Source organism: Cavia porcellus, unplaced genomic scaffold (genome assembly GCF_034190915.1).
Source record: "Cavia porcellus strain 051 isolate PalLab524CR breed Dunkin Hartley unplaced genomic scaffold, mCavPor4.1 scaffold_8, whole genome shotgun sequence".
Taxonomy (NCBI): Eukaryota; Metazoa; Chordata; class Mammalia; order Rodentia; family Caviidae; genus Cavia; species Cavia porcellus.
Window position 1 is genome coordinate 8,788,432 of NW_026947491.1, and position 27,384 is coordinate 8,815,815.

Here is a 27,384-nt window from a genome sequence, read left to right on the forward strand (position 1 = left end):
AGGCTGGCCCTGAACTCTCTATGTGGTACAGACTGGCTTCAAACTGTTCTCCTGGCTATAGTTCTAATAAAGTGTTAGTTACAAAGCAGATGACCAGTATGGGACCATCACTAGCCTGTTGTCCTAAATATTGCTTTAAATATTACCTAGTCAATTGTGGAGTTAGGGCACTCTCCAGTTCTGGTGTTTCTCTTTCCTCACCTTCCCCTTAGCTAGGGATCCTAAGAAACAGACCAAGGTAGAACAGCTTTGTTGGTTTTGCAGTGAGCCTGGGAGCCCATCAGCTTCCCAAGTAGAACACAGTTGGTGTCTCCAACTCCCTTTATGCCTCTCCATGCCAACTGCTAGTGGGGCTCCTTATGCTACAGGATGGCCAGGCTCAGGGAAACCTCCAACACAGCACAGCACTTAAACTGGGGAAATGGAACTCCACTAATTGAGATCACTAATTAGGAAAATAAGCAATAAGTGGCTGAATTCCCGTGTGACTGTTTGTAACGTAGCAAAGATAAAACTTTAATGGTACCGAAGTAGCCACATCTTACATCTATCTTGAACCTCGATTGCAAGTACTTTTGTCTCCAGGGCTTTCTTTTTTGTGTTTCCTGTCTTCATTCCAAATGCAGCTGCTGATATATACACTTGTAAGCACAGGCACACAAACTCAGAGCCAGTGTGAGCTGAAAGAAAATAAGATTTGTTGAATCTCAGTTTCAGGATGGGCCCTACTTAATTGAAATGGAAAAGGATAACTTTTTTCTGCTTCAAAAGTCTCTTCTTGGGGAGAAAGAAATGGTGGATCACTTGTGGATCAGAGGCGGGTGCACTGTGCATCTTGGGTAACTACCTAATTCTGCCACTAGTCCAAGGACCAGTCTTTGCGTCTTCTCTCTAGGACTGCTTAACACTCACCTTCCCTTAGTTTAAAGGACATTTTCACATGGACCCTGGAGGTTCTTTGCTTGTGGGTGCACACTCGCCTCACTTGCTTCACGCTTGCCTCTCATTCTTTGGCCCCTTTCCTATCCACATAGGCACCTAGAGACAAATTCAAAGATGAGACTTTTAGTAGAAAGGCTTTCAAGGTATTTTCTAGTCTAAAAGTGATTTTCTCTACCAGAAATTACTTATGGCTGGTCCTAAAACCTCAATCCTGGGAACCTTAGCAACACAACACCCATAATTAGGACAAGTTTCCTCCATTCATCTTGTTTAAGGGTCTTGTCACAAGAAAATGATACTAGGCATTCTTAAAGAGAACTGTAATAACTTGGGGACTTTCTCTGCCAATGTACCACAGACCACAAATTACTTCAGTTTCATGAGCAATTTGGGTACCTGTCCTTGCTTGAACTAATATCTGACTGCTGGGTCTCTAACCTCACACTCAGAAATGTGGATTTACCCAATAGCATGAACAGAACAGATGCTACCCTGGTTCACATCTTCTAACGACATTTGGAGGACACACACTGTGCTCTGGCTTAGCTCTTAGCAGCAGGATAAAGCAGAACAAGTCACCTAAACTCTTTGTTTTCTCAGAGGGAAAGAAGAGCTGAAAGTGTTAATTCAATTTCCCACAAAGGATATAAATTCAGATCACTTACAGGATCCAAGGACTGAGCCTGCATTAATCTTCATTTTGTGCCCTTATCTTCAAAGAGGACCATAGGAGAGGACATCAGGTGGCCATGTCACATGGATCTGAAACGACAGGGTCATAGTTTATGTGCTTTTCCCTTAGAGTCAGAGCACACAGAATTAGTAGAAGTGCACAAAGAAAGTGGAGGTTGTAACAACCAGGCATAATCCTTACTCATCAAGTGGCATGATGCTTCCGACTCTTAACATGCACATTTTAAGAAGTGGCCCAAATCATTCTGGGAGTGGGCACTAAACTGCCCACATGAGCATGGAATATATGGGGGTAGGAGCAACCTCTACGAGCACTGGTTTTCTGGGTGTGCAAACATCGTTCCTGAATCTGATCTAATGCTTAATCCATAAAATAGTCACATCTCACAATGAAGGTGACCCCTTTCCTTCCCTGTGGGAAGTTGGAAGAACATTCTTATTTAGCCATCTGTATCTATTTAATGAACATTTTCTGAAGCTCTCTGTGTGTCACACTATTAAATTAGTAGTGGGAATATTTTATTAGCTGTGTTTCTTGTCTTCCCTGAACTAATAATGCAATAATGGTAGGTGACCTATAAAGGATTACATACAACCGAGGTTATGCCAAAACAGAATAGCGATGAATCACGCATTTTAACACTTACGGTGGACTTTCCCATTGCTTAACTGGATCACGAGAGTAACTCTGTGCCACAGATCATGCACACATTCTTATTCTATCTTATGAATATTTTCTTCATTTCCTGTCCACCCCACAACAATTACAAACATCTTTGCATTAACAGGAGACATTTTCGTGAAAGAAACAGTCATCCAGTCTCTTCCTTGTTGCTTTTCCAACTCAAACATGAGCAGGTGACCCAGTGACCAAAAGCCACATAGACTGTAATTCAGTTTGGAGCAACAATGAAAAAGGAAGTTTCTTATTGAGACTGCCAGTTCCTGGGAACAGCACTGAAAACAGTCGTGTTAGGGAGGAGCTGTTTCTTTTTTTTTTTCTTTTTTTTTTTTTAATTTATTTATTTAAGGAGAAAAGAAAAGAAAGAAAAAAAAACAGTGAAGGGGTACAAGTTATACAGATTTACAGAATAAAAAATGCGCCGTAGGAAATCACTAGTTAATGGATTACATATTGCCATCTTAGAAATAATTGTTCAAGTTTCTTCACCAAGTGACACCTGGGACTCAGCTTTGGTTTTGTTCACTTAGATCAGGGAAATGTCATTGGTGCTAGTTGCCTAACTTTCCCAATGATCCCATGAGCTTTCAAAATCATTTTAGTGAGCAAATTTTTAAGAGAAAATGCTTACATGGAAAAGTGGATTCTGAGATTCTAAATAGCTGAATATCTCATTCCCATGGTGCAACTCAAAGAACTCAACTTCACAATGTGGAGACATTTATCCAAGGTAAACAGGCTTCACCTCTTCCCTTTTATGTCAGTGTGACCCTGAAGAGAGTGACTAAACCACCTTACCCAAAACACAGTGTAATGTTTGATATATTGTGTCAACTTGAGAAGTTTAGATGTTTAACTGAGAGACTCAGCAGGGAGCCAGGATCCTTACTTTGTAAATATCTTCATCCTGTGCAAGAGGAGGGCACAGAGATTTTATGAGTGCTACACTCTGCTCTTGGGAGGCTTGTGTTCAATATGCCGGGTGGGAAAAGTGTCTTACTCTTTCCTTCCCCTCCATTGCTTTTGCTGCTGCCATGAAGTGTTGCCCCAATGCCATGTCATTCTGCCTTCTAGTCAGCTAATTATGGACTGAAACCTCCACAAACTGTAAGCTAAATACACCTTTCCTTCCTTCTTTTTGGGATCAGGTATTTTGGGGACTGAGTATTAATAATACTGCTTTCAGAAGTGTTACAGTGTCACAGTGTAGATGGTACATTATAGTATAACCTTAAGAATGTTGTCGAGAGATGAACATTCAACCACAATTTGTGTTAAATTAATAAAAAACTAAGGAAATATGAGCATACAATGACATTTAACTCCTCATTTGCAGTAGTACTGCAGTAGAGTAGAGGGAAATGAATAAACAAAGAGCCCCTCTACTGGGAACCAGAATATTAGGGAACCCCTGCTCTGTAAGATCTTTTCATGAAGCAGATTTATCTAGTGATTATCCCACTGGCAAGAGTCAGTACAAGTGCAGTTTTGAAAACTATCACAGATACACACACAACTGCATACATGTGCATGTGCACACACACACACACACACACACACACAAATACATATACCTCTAGAGTTGGAAAATTCAAGGATCCTTTTAAACCTTCACTTCAATATAAGGAACCCAGCATCTTTGCTATTTATGTGTGAAGAGAGAAATCTTTACTGTCATTCTTGATGTGCACAGCTATAGTTATCTTAAAACACAGTGAGTTGTTTCCCATCTAAACCTAAAAATATATCAGTTCAAAGCAATGGACAATTTGTACATAGTTCAGTTAGGCTTTGGCAAGTGAATTATTCTTGCATCATCTGAGGTTTTTATAAGTGGAACTTTCTTATGTTTTTTCTGTGTATAACAGAAGCTCAGTCTCAGTGTGGCCCTATTGGATGTAACCTGAGGCCCCACAAAGGAGTCATTTTATTTAGGTCTGAAAATGAAAAAACTGAGTAAAATAAGTGAGCTCTACATAAAGTTATGGTTACAAAGTCAAGCTCACTTAGATCTGTGTCTTTATGCAGGTTAATGTGCTTTAAAACTTCGACTTTGCTTTGTAATGCCCAATAAGTCTTTCTGGAATTGCAAGCCTCTCAATTGCTCTGAGTAGCTGGGTAGACTTATGATTTATGTCCTACCAGCTTCCCTCCTAGACTAAAGGAGGCTTCCCACGAAGATGCAAGTATGCATATAGTTTTGGAAACAGTTGGAGGTGTAAATATCAATGTAATGACAAAATACCCACAGGAAAGTTAAAACATCAATAAAAAAGAAAGAAGAAAATGCATGAAGAAACGAGGTGATAACCACAGTCAGAAAGAAATTTAAAATGTATTCAGGACTCCCTAGCAGCCAAGATACAAAGGGAAAGAATTGATTTAGACGAGAGGTGAATGGAGAATTAACCATAACCCATCTAGCAGGCTGCCTGTCGCATGCTGCAGCCTCTTTTGCAGAGGCAGACAATGAGCAGGACCGAGCATGGTTTCCACCTCTCTTTTGAGGGTAACATGACAGCCCATATGTTATCTCTCAATAAAATTTTAAAAAGAAATGGGAATTCAACTCCCTCAAGTCAGTAACACCTGAGTGTTATTGAGAAAATCACCTGATACCTCAAAGTAGCATTTTGTTTATTTTGAAAATACTGGCTAACAATAAAACTCTGATGTATTCTTACCAGATTCCTCTTGGATAATGTACTAGACTATACTTTATCATGTGTAAGCTGTTATGTGGATTTTAACTGATTTTATAGTTTTTGCCACATGCATACAACAGCATGGATGGAGGCTTGCACAAAAGGAGCATAAAGGCCAAAAATATTATTGGTCATCATTTTTCTCAAAAATTTAATTCAACTTTTACCCTCAGCATACTCAAAAAAGCCCAAACTTCATGAAATCCCAGGGTTAAATATGCTCCTGTGCTCTCTGTGGCTGTCACCTGCCTTTGGGAGATTTGTTTCCGCAGGTAAGCTCCAGAGCTCTGGTCAGCATGGGTAAGATGCAGTGGGCGAAATGGAGAGGAAGATATAATAGATAATATAAAAAGAAGAGCCACAGGATGCCTGCCCCTGGCCTCCTGTGCCCAGCCCTGTCACCCCATGTACCCCCTCCTCCTGCACTCCAATGAGCTGTTACAAGTTAAGTTGCAATTTTTAAAGAAGCACTGGGGCATTTCTTAATTGGATTTCAGTATCTTAATATTCTAGGAAGAAGGAGAATTTGAAATTCCATACTGCTTTTCAGAGTACGGAGGTACTTGCATAAGCTCAGCCTCTGCTAAAGAAGAGGCAAGGGGGGTGGGGTGTATTCTATAAGCAACTATTTTGATCCTAACATTTATTATTTATTTACTTAACAAAAGCACTGTACATGGCACTGTAATTGATGGTATCATTTGATGTTGTCAAGAGCCCTATCAGATGGTAGTTATGATCTTCAATCTACATACCTGTAAACTGACTCACACAGCCAAAATTCAAGCCTTCGCTTAAAGATCACTTGTTGTGCGGAGATTTTCTTTACTCCCTACCTAACATGGCAGCCCTAAGTGATGCCCGATCAGATAATACCATTTACTTGTTTCATAGCATTTATCAGAACCTGTATTTGTTAATGGCTTATTTATTGTTGTTCATTTCCTTCACAAGAATGTATCCTACAGAGACAAGAATCACACCTGTCTCATTCACCTGCATTTTTAGTATCTAGCACTATAACAATATAGCCACACAACAAATTTTTTAATAAATAAATAAATGGTCTTCAAAAGAAAATACTCTTTTCACTATCATGCATTGATTTTTATTTTCTTTTTAGATGCATAAAGCAAACATTAAGTGAATTATGAATGTCTGTGTTGTACTAGGAAGATTTTATTTCAAATTGAATGCATAAGAATAAAATCATTTCCTATGGGTCACCAAAGACACTTTTAATATATTCTAATATGAAAGATAGCATTGGAATTTATGTGAGAGCTTCATGATATTTAGCCTTGGGAACGTTGAAGTCTTTTAGCTCTATTTGATCCAAAGCATGACTGAAATCTTAAGAGAAAATGAATTGTGCCAATAAATATTTACTTTCATCTTCTTTTCTGTGAGCCTACAGTGTCACTTCTAAACTGTCTTAAAGATGGAAATTACATGATCACTTGAATGGCTCTTTGAATATGTAACCAAAGGAAAACCTTTCTAAGGCAAAATGCTCATTTTTCTACTATACGTTACCATGTATAAATTACCTTGAATTACTCCAGATGTAGGAATCTGATTTTAAGAAACTCAAATGCTTAAGTTAAAAAAAGTTAAATGAACTCATCTAATACCTGTATATGCCAGTGAGAAAACACCTCTTCTATCCCTGTATCATTCGGTGGCATACACCATTTCCTCTAGATAAATCCCACTCTAGTTCATGATAAAATTTACACGATATCCTCCAGAAAAAGTCCTCCTCTTCTCCTTCCCACACTGTATATGGTCTTCACCCTGGGCTATGTCCCCAGTCCTCATTATCATTTTATTTTTTTTAAATCCTGAGACAGGATTCATTGAATTGCTGGGATTGCAGGATCCTCCCACCTGGCCACTCATTCCACAAATCATATGTTATTGCCACTATCTGCTTAACTAGCTTAATTATTTAAGACACCTACAGCAACACCTGCATTTATTCATGTCTGTGTTTCATTACCAGATAAATAACCAAGCTTTATTAAATAGTTGTTACAGATTAATGAACGAGCAAATAGTATCTTGTTTCTTTATTGGAGAATGAGGGGTGACCAATGAGTACAGACAGAACTTTTCTCACAAGAGGTTCCCTGGCAAGTCTCTGGGGTGGCTCTGATTTCTATTCCCTACTGCTGCCTGGATCCTGAGTTTAAAACAAATAGTCAGGGGGTAACAGGAAGATTTGGACTGGCAAATGCAAGTGAGTAGAGCATTGTGGAGGATTTTTCTTTGGCAGACAAACATGTGTTGATTGATTCTAGGCAGTATGGTAAATCTTCAGGGAGCTGTTAACCAAGGGAAATTTGGAAAAACTGTAGAGGAGTTTGTAAAGCTGCTGTCAATGTTATCACAGTGGAGCACTTTGAGAAATGTACTTTTTTTATACATTACACTCATTTTGCAGATGTATATACCCCCTTCCCCTGCATACCTTACCTTAAAATCTGCCTCTGTTTCCTACCATCTCTATGGAGGAAGCTCATTTCAGTGTGACCTTCTTAACTTCAACTTTTACAAAGTACTCTGTGAGTAATTACAGAAAAAATAACGAAGGCTGACTCAGAAATAAGAATGTTTAGCACTCACAAAAACAGAAAGTAGATTATTTACAACAATTTTTAAATTTTCAATGAAAAAGATAAATTCCATAACATTAACAGGGGACGTAGATAAGAATCATTCCTAAGGTTGAAGTAGTGTTATTTTTTCTCTATCAACATCCCCCCAAAGCCTCAAGAGGTCAGAGGGGTGACTTTTTGGGGGTGACTGGGTCATTGGTGTGTGATACTGGATCATGGGTGTGATACTGGTTTAATTCACTGACTGATCTAGCAAATTTGTGGGCAAAGGCATTACTGAAGAGAGAAGCTCCATCCTTGGTGTGGGTGGCACCAACTAACAGGCCTGTAACCTGTCTGGGTCCTTGCTTTCTGCCTGCCCTGCCATTGACTGTTTCTCCTCCACCATACCACCCTGCCTTGGAGGCAGCCAACTGTGGACTGAAACCTCCACAAACTGTGTGCTAAAATAAATCTCTCCTTTAATTTATGGGTGCTTAATATCTTATCTCAGTAACAAGAAAGTAACTAAGACAAGTAGAAACATCAAATAACCAAGAAAATGAAACAAAGAATGATTTCCCAAGAGCCTCACTTGGCTAATAACTTAACTAGTTTTTTCTAGGAATTGAAAACGAAAATTAGCAATACATGTATGCATACATACATATTTTAGTGTTTATATAAATTGATATAACATCCTACAACACAGTATAATTCTTGGCATTGGATATATGATATTTGGTCTATGGTTGTTAAGTTCTGAAACTATACTTTCTCTAGGTAATTTTAAAAGTAAATTTAACTATATCACACTCCAGGCTTTACTAATTGTACAGTAAGTATTTGTTAAGTGATACATGACTAAATGAATGTTGATATGAGATATTACCTTTACCAACCAAATCTTCTAGTTTCTCCTTCCATTCTTTTGCCCATATGTGGCTAACTACCCATATACAAGGCTTTTAATCAGCCTTACGTGGATTATGCCTATGCAACCTTACGCATGCTACAGTTACTTAGATGCCTATCCTAATTTTTTCTCTATGGGGGTAACTTCTACCATCTATCCACACCCAATTCATGCATACACCACTGTATCACTTTCTCTGGGGAACTTTGCTTTATGCCACACATGGAACGATGCCTCAACTTCCTATCACTCACTGCACCCAGGATGTAGATAAATCTTACTTTGTTTCATTGATGCTTTTTCAAAGGTCATCCACTATAGTGTTTCCAATTTTCCTATTGAAAATAATTCTGCAATGAACTTGATTACAAACACACAATTGCATATTTATATCAAGTTCTCCAGAATGGCTTAAATACCATTAAAAGCATGAGTGCTTAAAATAAATCACATGTGATGATATGTGGGACTATTTATGTGCATGTTTGCTTCTTTGTTATTTCAAAGACTATAATCTAAAATCAAGCATGCTATTCTGTTTTAAAGAAAATTTTGCATTTGAAATAGAAAATTTTGCATGAAATTCTTCATGTCTATGGTTAATTTCTCATTGAATTCTTAATTGTGTGTATTTTCACTTTTTAATACTTGTTTCTATTTTTATTAGTTCTTTGATTTTCACATTTTGTTTCTGTATGTAGACCTTTTCACACTATTTTAAAATTCTTGTTGGATGATTATTTTTATTATTACTTGTCATGACATTACATTTTTAAATTATACATTGTGCTCTGAATCAGATCTGCAGAATAGTTATTGGAGTGTTTTATAACTATTATTATCTATATACTGATTTGTAATACTTTTGCATTTTTGATATTAATGTTTATTATGATCATTTCAGTATTCAATATTCTACAGTTTATACATTTTTGCTAATTTAACTTTCTTTTGGAATATCTATTATGTCTATATTGAATAAACTTTTCTTTATCTGCATCCCTGGTTTTCTTATATTTGATCTGTAATTTATAGTATTAAATACATTTTAGCATCCAATTTCTTATATGTGCACTTATGCATATTTGTGTAACTTATTATGTATATGAACACAAGTCAAGCACTATTGTGATTTAGTACTGACTGATTACATCTGTGGAGTCACATGGAGGAAGTTTTGCTTTCTTTCTGTCACTTCTACTTTATGGAATCATTTGTTTCATTGGTGGCTATACTATTGTTGCACATTTAAGGTATTTCTTGAACAACAAGAATCATTGGTTGCATATGATTACTGATGCCACTTCACATTAAAAACGTCTCTCATGTGTTCCTCCATTCTCTTAGTGTTTATTAGTTGCCTCCTATGTGAAGCACAGGATTCTTTGTGGATCTAGTGTCCTGCTAATGTTTTATTGCCATGGATTCCACATCAGTAGGGAATAATTACTATTTTCCCTGAGTTCTGGGTCTTCCATTCTATGGCCTGCACATATTTATTTTCCTACAACCCTCTTCCAAAGGTTTTATTTCAGCATGTGACTTCTTTTCATCATCAATGTGTTCATGTAAATTTTCATCTTCCTTGAATTTCCATAGCTGTACTAAATTTAGTTTCAATTTTGACTACTGTAAATTATTGTTTTAAAAAGCCAAACACTGCTTTGCCTACAGTTCCTTGTCTTAACCTGGATTTCTTTGAGGATGCTTTAGTAGTTTTTCCTGTTCTCTTCCCCCAAGTCATCACCATTGCCAAAGGAGGATGCGTCTGCCCATAGCCACTGCATGTGGGTGACCTGATGCCCACGGACTCAGCCCTCATGGGCGGTGAATGAGAATCAGAGGTAGCCTTCCCTGCGTGCTGTTTGCACTAAGTACTCAGATGGGGTGTACACCGCACCTCCAAAGCCCAGGGATCCCACAGGAATACCTGCTCACTAACTTGTCTAAAATCATGTCTTGAAAACCTACTTGTCAAGCTTGTGTCTCAAACTAAGGTGAACTTTGTGCCCACTTAAAGATTTGTATCTTTCTCTATGTCAGAAAAAACCGGTTTCTGTGTTACATTTTTCTGTTCTATAAGCTCATTTGTTATCTTATGTAATCATCCTCAGGATAAGGTGCCTTCCTTTACATAGTGAGTTGCCTCCAATAATACATAGTGAATGTTGTTTTCTTAACATTGCTCTCTATTTGCTTGTGCTATCTTCCAGGTTTTCTCCTCTTTAAATTTATACTGAAGGGCTGGATTTTTGACAGTTTTGCTCAGGTGCACAGACACTGTATAGTATGAGCCAACCATGTATCTCCAGTGGCAAATTAGAGCCAGCTACACCAGCAAGTAGTGCCACAAGTTGGTGTCATTAACACAAAACCTTGCCTCTACCTGAAGTAGTCTTCTTTCTCCTATTTATTGAACACAGATAATTCTTGCTTCTGTTCTCAGCTCAGAAGTTACACCTCAGAGAACTCATCTTCATCACTTGAACCAAAGTAGCCTCCATATTATGGGCACTAGTAGTAGGGTTTGTTGAGAGATGAAAATGGTTAAACCATCTCTTAGTAAAGGGATATTTGACAGTCATTTGGATGACTGGAATGCAATGGCACCTCAGTTCACAGACTTAGTTCTTTCCATAATTTTAGTCACAGAAATTGTTCCATGATTCTGGTCCCAACTGAATTTCAAGCATACACAAACAGAATCATGGAATGAATTCTGGAACAAGAACAGTGGAAAGAATTAACTTCATGAACCAAAGTACCCCTGTGCAAGCAACAGCAACACAGAATATGGGTTCAGTTGTCTCTCCCTACCTTATATAATTTCCCAAGATTTATTACAATTCCTATGTTAATTTTTGTATGATTTTTAATATTGTATGCCTCACTAGCTATCAGTTCAAAAGTCCAATCTGTTTATTCACCATCATCATTTCTTCTCACCTAATGCAATATCCAGTACCCAAAAGATAATAAATTTCAGTCAAAGACAATATGGATAAATTAAGAAACAACAACATCATTCTGTATATCAAAATTTGGTTGGCTCATTTGCGAGTTCTTGTAGATGATGGCTCACAAGCTTTTAAAGGCAAATACTGATCAATGTACACACCAAGGATATCATCACATAAGTGATGAAGAATTGTGATGCGCACAGCCAATACTAAAAAGATGTAAAAAAGAGTCCTCTGTGGCGCTGAGACAAACACCATCCAGACCAACCATGCATCTGAGGAAGCACCTGTCAGTCACAGTACCAGAAAATTCATCTGTGCAGCAAAAGTTTAAAATGCAGAAATAGGGAAAAGCACTCAATTCTTACCGATGTTTTCAGGCTATTTAGAGAGTACTGGACATTTTCACATTAAGCCTCTTCATCACAAGAGTGCCAGAGTGATTTTTAAGGTGATTGGAAAAGTACACTATTGTTTTTCCCCTGCTTAGGAACATCTTGAGGTAGAATGTAACACCCTGAAACTACTCAAAGAGAATTAACCTCTTAAATTTCTTGTTGTTATAAAAAAAAAAAGTTCAATTCATTCCATGTTTTTAGGTTTTGTTTTTTATTGGTGAAACCTGCACAAGTAAATCTGCTTTTTCAATTTACATGTTTTAAAAACAAATTTAACATATTGTCAAGTAAATGTGTCCCAGCTCAAGAAGACTTAACTATTTCCGTTGGTAAATGTGTGAAATATATTTATGTGCTGGTAACCTGAAAAAAATATTTCACATTGCCCGTAAAGGTCTGTGAATGTCAAATGCTTTGCAATATCTTCCGGAAGGAAATAGAGTCTCAAGAAGTCTTTATTTTGTTCTCAAAAAAGTTTTCATTTTCCCTTCCCTGGAAAATAGTTGAATGTTCAGTTTATATGTTCTGAGTCTCAGGCCTTTCTCCCTGGAGCTCTTTCCCTTTCCAGACAACATTTCAAACTGCCTTTATTATCTCTTCAGCTTGAACACTGCAATTCCCATAGAAAGTGTTATTTTGTCCACAATGCCAAATTGTATGCCCCTTGAAAAGATCACTTCTCATTTGCATTTTACTTTAACACTTCTAAAAAATTAATTGCTTCCTTTATGAGATTAACAAGCTTCTATCAAAGACAGGGATTTTTCAAAAGGGAAGAAAATGTTCATTGTCATATCATTAATCAATTTACTATTAGAAAATAATAAATGAGTGTGAAACACTATCTGAAAAATCAGAATGGGCCGACGCTATGGCCTATGACTTCCACTTCAAAGAACTCCTACTCTCGTTTCTTTAATTTCTATCAAAAAAGTATTTGATGAATTTATATATGATGTTAAATTGACTTACTGAAATATCAGGCCAGACAGTAATTTCAGAAAGAAGTAAACAGTCCCAAAGGCACACTATGATTTATTTAGTGTGTTAATTAGAGTTCCTAGTCACAGAGCTAAATAGGGCAAATTTATGCAAATGGTTATTAAACAGCTCTCTGAAATAGTGGGAGGCCAGATTTTGGTAAATAGTCAGGAACCATAGCCAAAATCACAACACAGAACTGGTGTGCTTAGCAATCCTGCCCTCTCCCAGAGGGAGCATGTGTGTATACTCACATTCTAAACTCAGTCACTGGATGCTAGGCAGTTGCTACTGGGATCACTACCATTGCCAGCCTAGAAAAGCTGTAGATGGCAAATGTACTCATCCTAACTGAAATGGTTTTCTCTGGTCTCTGATTTTTTGCATCCTTAGCAGGGCATTCAAAATCCTAATGGGCTGAAATTATCATAATTTGGCTCATATATCAGGATTACAAGCAAAACTACTAAAAAATTGGAAGGTACTCCTATGGAATTTTCATGTTCTACCATGGGAGGCAAGTTCTTTCCAACAGCTTAGGAGTGTCATAACATCTCTGATGGTTTAGATCTAGAATTTCCCCTATAAGTTTCATATATTCAGAGGTGGGGCTCTTAGAAAATGATTGGATCCTAAGTTGTTATGTTCATCAGTGGATTCTTCCATCTTGAGTTCACAGTTAAATATGCTGATGGGCTGATCAGAAGAGATGGGTCATTGGGGGCATGACCTGAAAGTAGTCGTCTCCCTCCCCAGCTCCTTCCTCTTCCTGTTTCCTGATTGCAATGATATAAGTAGCTCTATCCTCCTCCAGGCCCTTCCACCCCATCCTTCTACTTTGAAGTTAGTTGACTATGGTCTAAATCCTTTACAAACCATGAGCCAAAATAAACCACTCCTTTTTTAATTTGTGGCTGTTAGGTATTTTATCTCAGTGATGAAAACCAAGACAACTTATAAAGAGGATGTTAAGTATGACTGCATATTAACACTGTATATATATTAAGAAATATTCTCTTCGTTTGCCCCATGATCCCACTCTTCTCTCTCCCTCTTCTCTCTGCCAATTTATCTGTCTTCTACTGACCCTTCCTCTCCACATTTGTCTTATCTGTAAAAAGCTTATAAAAATAAGGGATGATATATAAGGAAATTCCTCCATATTCTTAATCAAGAAAGCTTACCTCAGAAAGCTCCTGGGTCCCTGAATGCATTTGCATCCTTCTGTTCTTATTGCTAAAGAACTACCTCAGAGATCCCAACACAACTGTAGATAGAAGGCTACTTAAGACCCGAGTGTCCTAGTGTGAAGGCTGCAGATGATATCAGCACAGAATACTTACACGGATGAGCACACGTTAATGTTTATATGTGAATGTCCCTCAGAGTCCCCTGCTTTCATAAGAGGAACACTGGGTAGGGGACTGGATAGTGGGAGCCCAGAGATGACTCACTGTTGGAGGTGGGGTCTGATGGGAGGATGTGGGTGACCTGGGTGCAGGATGCAGAAGAGTTTTCCTCCCTTCTGATACCTTCCCTAATCTCTCTGCTCCCTGGATACTATGTCATGCACAGCCTTCCTCCTCTATGCTTACCATCAGTGCTGTCCTATCTTGGAGTCCACCAATGATGGACTGAAACTGAGCCAAAGTAAATGTCTCCTTCCTTAAGGTGAGGGTGTGCAGTATTGTCTTAGTGAGGAGAAAGTGACTAAGTCACTGTGCAAGGGAAAGGAAAGCCAGGAATCATGCGAAGACACAGGGATAGAAAATAATCTTGTGTGGGGAGAATTCCCTTTTCAATGCACAAAAGTTAAAGATCTCTAGAAGATGTCAAGATGAAAAATGGCTATGAGCACCAGGGAACCAAAGGAGATCTCTACAGAAATGTCCAGCTCCTCATGTACTGTTCTGGTTATTTATTTAAAAAATGAATTTCCTGATCAGATGCAGCATTCATGAGCAAACTCTTGAGCATAAGCAGAGCTTTGTCCTCCTGGTCCTCATCTCTCCTCTCTCTCACTTTCTCCTCCAGCTCTTACATAATCCATTGAGCCTTTAACTTGACACATTATCATTCTCCCTGCCACAATGTTGTGCACTGAGCCTTTCCACCATCCTCTGTAGTGCAGTCAACCCCTTCTTACCCAGCTCCTGATGTGCTCACCCCTACTCTAGATGAGGTTGCTCCATAACCCTAAGAGCTGGGTGTGCACACAAAAGGTATGGGGTGGGGCGTGACTTTCAGCTCTTCAAACTATGTCAAGATTATTTTTTTCTAAAGCCCTTCTGAAATTCCATCGAGGCTGCAATTCTAGGAGACCAGGAGCCCCATGGTGGATTAAGGAATTAACATAGGATGCATAATGTTTGGTGGAGCAGACAAACCAGGAACCTGAAGTTCATTCAGCAACGAGGTGCAAAGTGAGCCACCAACAACTATGGCAGTGGCGCTGGATCAGCAGCTTGAGGACAGGCATTTGGCCTTCTCCAGCTTCAGATATGGAAATGACACAGAAGAAAAATGTCAGGAAAGCAAGCTTGATGGTAAGAATATCTGATGAACACCTGAATCAAAACCTTTACACATTTCCTTTCCCGTCCAAACACATGCCATGTGGGATTAAACCTAAGCACAAATTAAGTTACGTGTGGCAAACCTTCACAACTATGAGACAGAGCAGAGCAGAGTGACAGTTCTTCCTTCAGTGCTGGAGATTGAATCCTGTACCTTTGTGCAGAACTATACCTTCCTCCTCTTTTTAAAATTTACTGTTTTTTTTTTTTTTTTGACAGGGTCTTACTAAGACACTAAGTTGCCCAGGCTGGTCTTGAATTTGTGATCCTTGTGCCTCAGCCTCCCAGAGTTCTGGGATCACAGGTGTGTACTACCATACCTGGCTGAGATAGTACATATTTAATAGAAGACATAAGATTGTTAAGGTCATACGTATAGAAGCATGCATTGAAAGAGTAGAAAGGTTGCAATTTTGAAAAATGAGCAAGAAAAAGAGAACAGGAGACAGAAAAAAACCACAACACTGATCATATATGAATTGGAAGTACAATAAAAGAATACCATTTAAAACTGACAAAGCAGATTGTGAAAGGTAAAAGAAGAATAAAGGCAATTGAGCTCCCTCATAAATATAAAGCATAAATATTAAGGTGGCCTCTAACACAAAAATACAGAAAGAGGGGAGAGACAGAGACAGAGAGAACAGACATTGTACGCAAAGAAAAACTAAATAGATTGCAAAGTAAAATGCATTCCAACAACATCAGTAAGAGAGAATGACCTTGCTTTAGCTACAAAGAAAGTAATTTCATATCCCTAAAAAATTACACTATCTTTATTTACAATTGCAAAATAGACATTAACTATTTGCACAAATGTTAAAAATCAGTAGAAATAAAAATGGAATCTTATGTGATTTTCAGAATAAAGAAAGTCTCATAAATTATTGGATGGCAGATTCCCAACATGTGTTTTGAAAAACATGCAAAATAGTATATGAAGAATGCTACCACTTCTGTAAAAATGAGTATAAATTTTAAAAATATTCATTTTTATACACAAAGTAACAGACTGCCACCGATATAGTGGGGTTTATGTGTGTTTTATCCCATCTGAGTCATGCTGGGGCAGGATGTCCAGGCTCACCTGAGCCTGGGACCCTGTTCAGGGGTTTGTAAGGTTTCATGAGAGGTGTCAGCTGGACTCTGCCCTCTTTGGAGCTTCCGGGTTCCTTGTGGTTATTAGGCATTGCTCCTTGAAGCTGGAAGACCCAGGCCCCTCATTTCTCGTTGCTTCTTGATGAGGCCGTATCCTGTACTAAAGGACCCCGCAGTCCCACGCCACCTGACTCTGGCACGAGTCTCATCACAATATGGTCAGTGTGCTGGGAATCTTTCTGACTTACTGATCGTCTCTTTCTGGGTTTATATAATGCAATCAGAGGAGTGACATCCCCCTCACTGATAACATGTTTATTGACTAGAAACAAGTTAAAAATGCCAGGGGAGGCTTCAGCCTGTGGTCACTTGGTGTTGTCATCTGGGGCCTGGATCTAGATGATGGTCATGGAGGGAGTGTGTGGCTGGGAAATGCACAGCCATCTGGCAGGAGAGAGATAGCACAGGGTAGGGTCTCAGCAGCCCTTCAAGCTACCACTTCTGATGCCCAATTTGCTCCCAGTTGCCCACCACTTACAAACTCACTACCTCCAAGTTGCACAGTGGGCTGAAATCTCAGGTTTTAGCATCTGTACATTTGCAGAATATTTGGGATCCAAACTACAGCAGAGGCATCTTCTGCACTAAAACCCACAGCCTCCAGAAGTTTAATAAAGTAATCAAAGCAAGAAGCCCACAAAGGCTAGGAGTCAAACCAGATCAAATGGTGACCAGGGAGTAGAGAATCACTAAACAGACAAGCAAACAAAAACAATCCCTAAACACTTAAGGGACAGAATGTTGTGAAATTCTAGGCTAAAGATGTGACTCAACAATATAGTGTTTACAAGGCAGGTGCTTATGCTGCTGAGCTATCTCGATTTGAAACCCTGTATTACTCTCACCATCTTGTTTTTGACTGATGTTCCCCTATTCTGTTTTGATGGATAGTATCAGGTTCGAAAGTTTAGGCATCAGCTGAGAAGATAATGAGATTCATTATAACACCCATTCTCGTTGACTTTTATCTACTTTTGAAGACCTACAATGTCTCCAATGTTTTGGTTTTGTCGGTTTTGTTCTTTACTATTTTGTTCAATTGTATTATAACTAATGATATAGGCAATTCTATTAGAGATAGCGGGAGGCATTATGGTAACCATTGTTGATCACCTTGTATTATGTTTTTATATTATCTATTATGTCCACCCTTTTGACTTGACCGATTCTTTCCTGTTATATCTCATTTGGTTTTACTCTCTTCCAAAAAAGCAATAAGAACCGTGGGAGCAATGAAACCCAAAATGTGTAATAGTCATTGTACAAAAGAAAGGAAAAGAAAGTGCTGTAAACTATATAACTGCATGTATATTTAAGTGTATAAGATAGAAAATGATATCACAGAGTTTTATTGGATCATTGAACAGAACTGTTTGCAGTATCATTGTTGGAATGTCCACTCTACAAGCTTTAATTTTGTGACTTGAACAATTATTTTTAAGATGGCAATATGTAATCCATTAACTAGTGATTTCCTACTGTTCATTTTTTTCTTCTGTAAATCTGTATAACTTGTACCCTTTCACTTTTTTTTCTTTTCTCCTTAAATAAAAAAAAAGAAAAGAAAAAAAGAAACCCAACAATATAGTGTTTTCCTAGCACGCATGAGACACTTGGTTCCATCGTCAGCACTCTAAAATAGAAGAAAAAGAGGGAAGGGGAGAAGGGAAGAGAGTGAGATGGGGAGGAGAGAGGCAGAGGAAGATATATGAATTCAATAACAAAAAAATATGAAACTCTGAGCAACTGATATTTTAGAGAAAAAGTAAATGGTAATGTGATTTTAATAAAGCATTATTCCTAAAAGCATAAGGAGAGATTTTCATTATAAAAAGATGTGGGTAAGAAAAATAATTGATTGAAGTCTTTAGAAATCATTATTGTATATGTAAAATAAATAAATGTGTAGATAATTGGACCCAATGCTGAATAAAAAGGTCTCAAATCTTGGGACTGTATTATCAATCAAGAAGAAAAATAAGATTCTCCTGAAACATAGTATAGCAGGACTAAAAGAAATTACAAGGAGAGTTATGAAAACAACACAGATCCTGAAACTTCAACCTATTCCAGATTGTACAGTAAGATGACAGAGACGAAGAAAAGAGAAAGAAAGAGAGAGAGACAGGGAGAGAGAGAGACAGAAACAGAGAGAGAAAGGCAGAGAGAGAGAGAGAAGTCAGGGGGCATAAAAAGGAATTGCGAGGGTATTGCTATGTCAAAAAGAAATTCCCGAAAGAGTCAAAGGTCATTAATTTTCAGAAGGAAACAACACACCCATTCAAAAGGATGAGTACTAAAAGTTTTTGCAACATGCACCTGTTATTTAAGGACACAAATGATATTTAGAAATCCCTAATCCTTGGTGGAACATCCTTTAAAAATGAACACCATCAATGCAGACTTATTAGCACTAAATAATGGATGTGTAATAATTTCAATCACATAAAAATGTGATTTTGACCTAGAATTTCATCTTTATCAAATTATAAAACAATTGTGCAGAGAAAGGACATTATTGGACAATCAACGACACAGAAAATGTTCCATTTAAGGAACGCAATTATGAAAGACCTCCTTGAGGATGCTCCACACACAAAGTAGGGGGAAGCAGGTGAGAAAATGGAAGACTTAGAATAAAACAAACAGTGTATTCACAGGCTACTCATTATTTGAGTTCATTTTTAGTACAAGTGATGATTGATACATGACGTTAAAATTTTAATAATATTCAGACAATAAATTTACTCGTAGTTTTCATGGAAATTGTACTCAGGGGGTTCAAAGATGAGACAAAATCAGCATTCATCTTTTTTATTTTTCAGTTTATTATTATGTAAATTTTTGAAATAAAATTTTAAAGATATCCAAGGAAAGTGCAGAGATGTCACGTAAAACTTCCAGAACATTAAAGAGAGGAAAATAAGTTACCTTGTTAAGAAGCCAGGGAGCCGCCCTGAATCAGATTCCAGCAGACTCAGGAGACCAAGACCTCTAAACCTTAGTGACATGGAATGTCCTTTGCTTTTTTATGACTCAGTTTCCCTCTCTCTGAAATTGGCTGTTTGGTCTTTATATCTCACTGTCAATCTAGCATCATACATAAATTCATCAAAGACATTTTGGATCATAAATTAAAGAAATGAGTATATGAGTTGTTTGCAAGAGTTTGCAAGGGTGGTCATAGACAGGCTCAGTTTGACTTTTCAACAATACTTTGTGACTTACGAGTTGCTCTTTCATGTCACAATGATAAATCCTGTGACAACCTTCTTTTTCCACTTAGGCATAGCATACTTTTGGATGAAAGTATGCTAAGCCCGCAGTTTATAGTTTCTTGTGGCATCTCTTTGTATGCAGTGCCAGGCTCTCCATCTCTGTGACCTGTTAGGAAATTAGCAGCCCCTCAGGAGTGCCCAGGTGCCTGCAGTCACTGCCCTGGCTTCAGTCACCCAGAGAGAGCCGCAGCAGCTCTGGGGAGCTAGATCTCAGGGGTGTGAGCCCTCCTACAAACCGTGCATGTGAGGAATCTTGGCTGCCCTGGTGGGACACTGCTTTCTATAAAACCAGCTCCTAGTGCCAGATGAACTGGAGACACTGCTTGGCACACCATCAGCACTGGGCCCACATAGCTACACCATTAAGCACCTCTCAGAGTTTACGATCTGGGGCATCACACCTTTCCGCCATGGTAGCTGACCCTGTGTCCTGCCTGATCTCATTTCCCTGAAGACACCCATTTCACTGCGCTCAACTATCCACCCTCCTCGACAGATTATTTACCTCTTGGTTGTACTATAGACCGAGGCAAAGATAAGTGCTTTGTTCACTATTCTGCCCAGCCTTGGGTCTAGCAGAGATTTGCTTCAGGGTAATTCCATTTTAAAACTTTTTTATTCATATGTGTTTGCAATAGATACTGAATACTTTCATACTGGGGAATGGGTGTGCATCCATATTACATATTAATCATTTTTCTTTTCCTTCCTTTTCCATGCCCTTGTGTCTCCCCCATCCTCAGATTCCTTTTTGTCTCCACCAATCTACTTCGACAAATATGAAAACAGAAGTCTGATGGTTTTCAGGGATCAGGCTGATGTGCGTGACAAGCCTGCCATTCACCATTTTTTGTACACATAGTTCACAGAGGCAGGAGGATTATGATCATCCTTCACACCACAGATGCTGTGATCCACACCTCCTGTCTCTCTTGCTCTTCTCCTGGTGTGAGAGCTCTCTCATCCCTACCTCCCAGGCCTATATTCTAACAGATTTCCTCTTCCATATTCTGTCTCAACAAAAATATTCTCACCTTTTTTCTTCCTTAAACTGCTTTAATTTTCAATTAATTGTGTCATATGGTGTTACAAAAAGTTATAGGACTGTTTACATTCAATTTTTTTATTACAGTGAAAGACATGCAGCTGTGAATCACCTCAAAATAGTACTACTTGTTTATAACATACTCATCTCATCGTGCTTGTCACATCCTGCAGCAGCTCTGGAGTTCCCTTTGCTGAGAATCTTTAGCTGTGCTTCCTGCCTGCCCTGATGTCCTGAATGGATTTAAAATGTTCCCCTTGAATGGTCATTGTGACTTTGGCTAAGAACCTCAGGTCCAGTGGGTGAGATGGATGAGAACATGGCATTGTGCTCTTATTTGACAGAAACTGCCTAAATTTTGATAAATAAGAAATTATCAGAAAGCACAGTGAATGCTGAAATGGAAAGCTTTATTACGGTAAAAGATACATTTCCACTTATACCCCTCAACATGCTCAAAATATTTCCTCTCACTTCCAACACTATAACCTGTCTTTCACAGTAAGATGTCTTTTCCTATAATAAGTCTGTTTTATTTAAAAATAATGTACTTTTCAGTCACCCTTGGCATAATCTGACATGGTTGTCTGTCTGTGTGCTAGTCTCTCACCTTTAACACGTAAGCTCTGTGAACCTAGTTGTCTGGAAAAATTTTATTTTGTGGGTTTTTCCCCAATAATAGTTGGAAAATGAACCTTATTTGAATTAATGAATCAAATATGATCAGTGGATAAAGTTCAACAAGTTTAAGAACATCCCAGCCAATCTTACTCACTCAAAAATGGGAAAGACTTTATAGCCTCAGGAGTCAATAGCATGGAGCCCACGATATGTATGTTTAATGTAGAATCCTTGGGGGAAAAAAAATCCTAATAGTCTGTGCCTCCTCTGAAAGGTAAAACAGGACCTAACTGAATCATGATGCAAATCCAGAGAGTGACCCAAAAATCCATTAAGCAGAAGAGATTCACCTCCTTGTCTTCCTCATTCCTCTTACCACAGAGCTAAGCTGTGCATATTCCTTTCCAGTCCACCAGAGAGAAACAGCAGCAGGTGGACAGAGGTGAGCAGGAAAGCAGTGTGCCCTCCTCAGTGACTACTGATGATTTTTCCTGGTCCTGCACAATGGATCTTCCAGGGACCCGGGCTGCTTGAAGCTGGCTGTCTTAGTCATTTTCCCAGTTGCTGGAAGAAATACTCAACACCGCCAATTTAAAGACTTTCTGTAGCGCAGGTTCTGAAGTCTCAGTCCTAGCACATTTGGCTGTTCCAAAGCAGGAAGACCTGGCACAAGGGTCTGGCGAAGGAGAGCTGCTCGGGTCACGGTGGCCAGGAAGCAGACAGCAATGGGAGGTGCCAGGGCCGGAGATGAAAACCCTTCCAGGTCTCACCCTGGGGATGACGTCTTCCAACCAGGTACCACTTCCTCACAGCAAGCGAGCTCTGACACCTCTGCTCTCCATTCCTCTTCCAAAAGCCTCACTTATGTGCACACAAGGGCATGGTAAAGAGTCTCAGTATGTCCTAACATGGAGCTCCATCAGAATGCATTTCTTCTGTCTTCAGCTCTTGGCAGAGGGTGATGGGCAAGTTGTGGGACTCCTGCAGGAAGACCTGGGCTCTCGCTCTGCCCCTCCAACATCCCTTGCTTGCTCTGGACTTAACTTCTTCATTCACATCATGAATATTAATAGTTCAAAGCAAGTCCTTTTCATTATTTTAGTAACCATGTCAAAAATGGAAACAACTCAATACCTACCTGTGGGAGATCATTTAAATCAATCTGATATAGAGAACACAATGGAAGAGTATCTCATGACATAAAAATGCCCAGGATTAATTGGTACATACAATTGTAGATGGCCAAACAATGCATTAGCATAAAGCTAATTTTGTAAGGAAAGGACAAAAACCCATTTGGATGCAGAGTAACATAATTAAAAGAAATAGTTTGGTGGATTACAAGTTATTTCTGGGTAGAAAATTACAATTTTCCCCCTTTTCATGGTTTTTAACTTTTCAAAGTAATAAAAATTATAGAAATAATTACAATAATGAATAGCAAACAACTGTATAACACTTACTCTGTAGCAAGACATAGCCAAACATATATATATATATATATTCATTTCATTCTTTCAGTGTAGGTATTTTTTATTCATTTCATAATTGCAAAAAGTAGCAAAAGCAGCACAAAGAAAATGTAAGCATTTTGTAATTAATCTAAGGTGTTACAATGAATTATTGCTACTTTGAAGGCTTGGGAAAACTCCTAAATTACCAATAAATAAATCAGGGATTGATTTCTTGTGTCTCTTTTGTTTTAAGTATTTCACAATCGAACGTTGAAGTCACACAAAAATGACTATGGGGCTGATTTTCTCAAACCCCTAAGGGAAAATTTCATCAGAAAATTTTCTGGTTGCTTTTAAGCTAAAATAACAATTTAATCCATGAACTATCAAGGATCAAGGAAGGTTTGTAGGAGTAAAATACTGAACCCCATGTAGCATTTATAAGCCTGCTAATAGCTCTTTAAGTCTGAGAGAGTCCCAAACTATGGATCTTTGCCTTCAAAGCATTCTATGTAATACCCGCAGATAGCTTTAGATGCCACAAAAGTCAATAACAAACGATTCAAAGACTGAGATTTTCAAGTGTCTATACAGAAACACTTTAGATCACTTCGTCTCTGAAATGCCATTACTAACCTTTGTCTGTTTTCTATTTTCAAGCACTCAGATTGCCTTGACTGCTAATGTACAGAGATTCCTCTAAGTCACAGAAATCAACTCTATAACTTAGCATGTTATTCTTCTCAGACTCATGTCTAAAAGGAGAAAAGACATCTCTTTGAGTTTTCCGACACACGTCCCTTAACATGTTCTGAGGTGGCTGAGTTGGAGAAGATTTGTTTCAGCCAAAGCATCTCAAATGATACAAAGATATTTGACAAAGATTTTGATTTTACAGGTTTTTTCTAGTGATCATATACAGTGTGATAGTCAGTAATTAAATCTTATTTGACAATTGAACTACAAAATAAATTGCAATGAATTTAATTTGTCCAAGGTCACACTAATAGTACTAGATGCAGCAGTCTATGCAAAGATACTTGCCTAGCTCTACATACCTTCTAGATACTAAATGCAATTGCTGTTAGCATTTTTGGAAATGTATCTGGTTGTTATTAACACACATGTACTGATTCCCATGCTAGTTCTTGCTATTTGAACATTCCTTGGACAGCTCCCCACTGTATGGGCTGCCCTGAATACAACTGGAGAAGTCTAATTTCCATTTATTCTCAAAAGCCCATATTCAATCTCCCAAACATGAGGAGGAACTAATCACAAAACAAGAAATGTGTTTTTTTCATACAGTATTTATCCTGCATCAGGTAGTCTCTAAGGACTTTATACATACTGTCACTTAATTCTTATAAAAAAAATTTATTAAGAAAGTTCTTAAATGCCATTATAACTTCAAATGAGATAACTGAAGTGCAGCAAATTCAATCAACTGGAAAAATGGAAGCTATTAAAGGAGTGCTGAAGGCCATCTTCATTGATACAACAACAGCAAAATTCCTGGGGAAGGTGTATGGTACCTACTCAGATCTAGTTTATAACAGCTGCTAAGTAAACGCTTTGTGTAAATAATAAATTGTTGGGAGCTGCAGCCCCGAGCCCGGTCGCCTCACTTGGCGGACGTGAGGCCTGTAGTAAAGAGTAAAGCCTGAGGTAGATTACCCCTCCCATCGAGCACGTTAGTTTCCTGCTTACCGCGTAAGCAACCCGCTCAACAATATAGTCTGCCTGGCAACTGATGATGTTAGCCAATCAGCTTGCCTTGCTCACTTTAACATGATTGGACACTGTATCCGTATATATACTGGTGCCACCCCTGGGGGGGAAGAAGAAGCCTGGAAGTAGAAGCCCAGAAGGAGCCGCGGGGAGCGGACCAGAGGAGGCTTCGGCTGGGAGCGATCCCAGGGCAGGCTGTACGGAGAAGGAAAATAAAAGAAAAGGTTGTCCACTGCCAGGCTTTGTCGTGTGTCCTTCCTGCCGGCCGGGAGCGGACATCGACAATAAATGTTAGAGGAAAACATTTTATAGTGTCGACAATATGGTCCTGGGTAAGGGAATAATAAATTAAATGATGGTTTTTGAAAAGAAATGCTACCATATGCAAAGGAAAACTCAGGGCTCAGCTAGATCCCCCAAGCATCCACAGAGCCACATCCTGCCAGTAAATCTTGGCTATGAAATAAATATCCAATGGAAATGTTTTGTGGGGCCAATCGAATGCTTCCTGAAACATTTTGTTCACAGACCATTGGTGCCTTCAAATCTGGGGCACCGATGAGCAGCCATCCTGTTTGCATATTTTTCAAGCTTCAGTGTCTCTTGGGACTCAGAGCATCTCTCAATCACAGACCTCTCTCAGTGTGCTACTGTTCCAGCTCCAACACCAGATTCTAAACTTTTAATGGTTATTTGAAAACATCTAAAAAAATGAAACAGTAGTAACAATTTGCAAAAGGAAAGCAAATAAGGAAAATTAAATAAATTATAACAGGATGAACAACACTCATCCTATTATATTTCTAAATCATCACGGAAAGAAACAGAAGGAAATGTTTTCAACATAGCAGACAACCAGTGACCAGTGGTCCCTTTCCTATAAGCTTCTTGTTTCTATTCAAGTAAGTTATCTCTACTTGCATTGCATAGTGTTTGCACTTGGTTTATTTTTAGTACAAAAGTAACAGTCCTTACCTTTTACTTCAATGTATATGTTTATTGCTTCAACGTCTGAAAAGTAGAATGCCTGTCATTTTAATGTGAGAATAAAGTGCTAACACTCCCTCATGACATACATGAAATGACTGCACTTCCTCTACTATCCATGGCAAATTGCAAGTGCTCAGTAAATGCCTGATGAAATATATTCTCAGAGGAACTGTGAGAACTTGGTGTATCTTGCACTAAAATTAAAATATGAAGAGATAGATAGCCTTTCTGATTCATAGCTTCAAACTATACCTCATTGTCTGCTTATGCAAGTTAATGCTACAAGTATCAGCACTGAGAGACAGAAAAAATGGGTGAAGAAGGGAAAAGGCAGAGAACAGCAATGGGAGGGTAAATGGGACAGACGGAAGCTGTGACATAGAAGACACACAACCTACATCCCATGATCCCTGTGCAGGGTGTGAAATCCTGCCTAAAGTTTAAAGAGCTTCACTACAAGCTCATCATGTCCCTTCAGGAAGTGAAAAATACAGAGCAGAGAGATAAAAACAACAAAGGTGACATCTTGGAGGGCATATATCAACCCCCAGATTATGGTAAGTTAGAAGCATCACAGACACAGTGATCTGGGCCACTTGAATTCTCACTTTTTCCATTTCTTTCTTGAAAAATAGTCTTCAAAGGATGCGTCTTTACTGACTCTTAAGAAGATAAAATAGGTAACATCTATGAAAAGAACAGTCACATTATGTTATCCCACACATGGTGCTTGAAACAATGAGACTTTCTTTCCATTGGGAACATAAAATATATTTGTCCACAAAGCCCTGATTTGTCATAGTTAAATATTATATTTCTTTACTGATATTTTTCTTTTTTTCCTGGTGCATATCTGCAAGGAACCTGTTCTGCCATTAATGCTAATAAAATTAAAATTAATGACTAGTTACCTGAAAATCAAGCTGTTTTCATATTCTAGGTTCTGTTGACCCACTGGATATTAATGTCCACTCACCTGCTGCTGCAAGGGCCTTTCCATGGGAGGGAAGGACTCTGGCATGTACTGTGCTCACTCTGCATTAGCAATGACTGTCAGCCTTTGGGTCATTGATAAAAATCACCTTGCTTCTGCAGGAAGTCTCTGTTTCCATTTCCTATCAAGAAACACCCCTAAACTCACCAATAGCCTCTTCAGAATGTAAACACAGCTCAGCAGCAAAATATTCTCTATTCTGTTTCCTAATATGCCATGTTTGCTGCTCAGCCTGGGATGCAGTAATTCATTTACAACTGTAGCCAGCGGTGCTACAGGAGGGACACATAACTGGTTGCCGAACTCAAACAGAGAGTGTGCTGGTGCCACCATGGCACACCCATCGCCCACATCACCCCGCTTCCTAATGAGTTGCTCTTGGGCTGCGCTGCAGAGTTTGCATTTTACTGTCAGACCTGTCAGTCTGCTGCACACACAGCCAATTCTCAATGCTGTGTGTGTTTGTGTGTGTGTATGGACACACACATGTGCACCCATGAGCTTTGCCCAATAGAAAGAATTCATCTCTAAAATAACTAAAAACATAATGGGCTAGGTTGTCTCACCTGCTGAACTTATCTAAAAATATTTCCTTGGGGCACCCTGGATGTATAGCACCATATTTACGCAGAGCCTTTAAAGAATGATGTGCTTCACCAG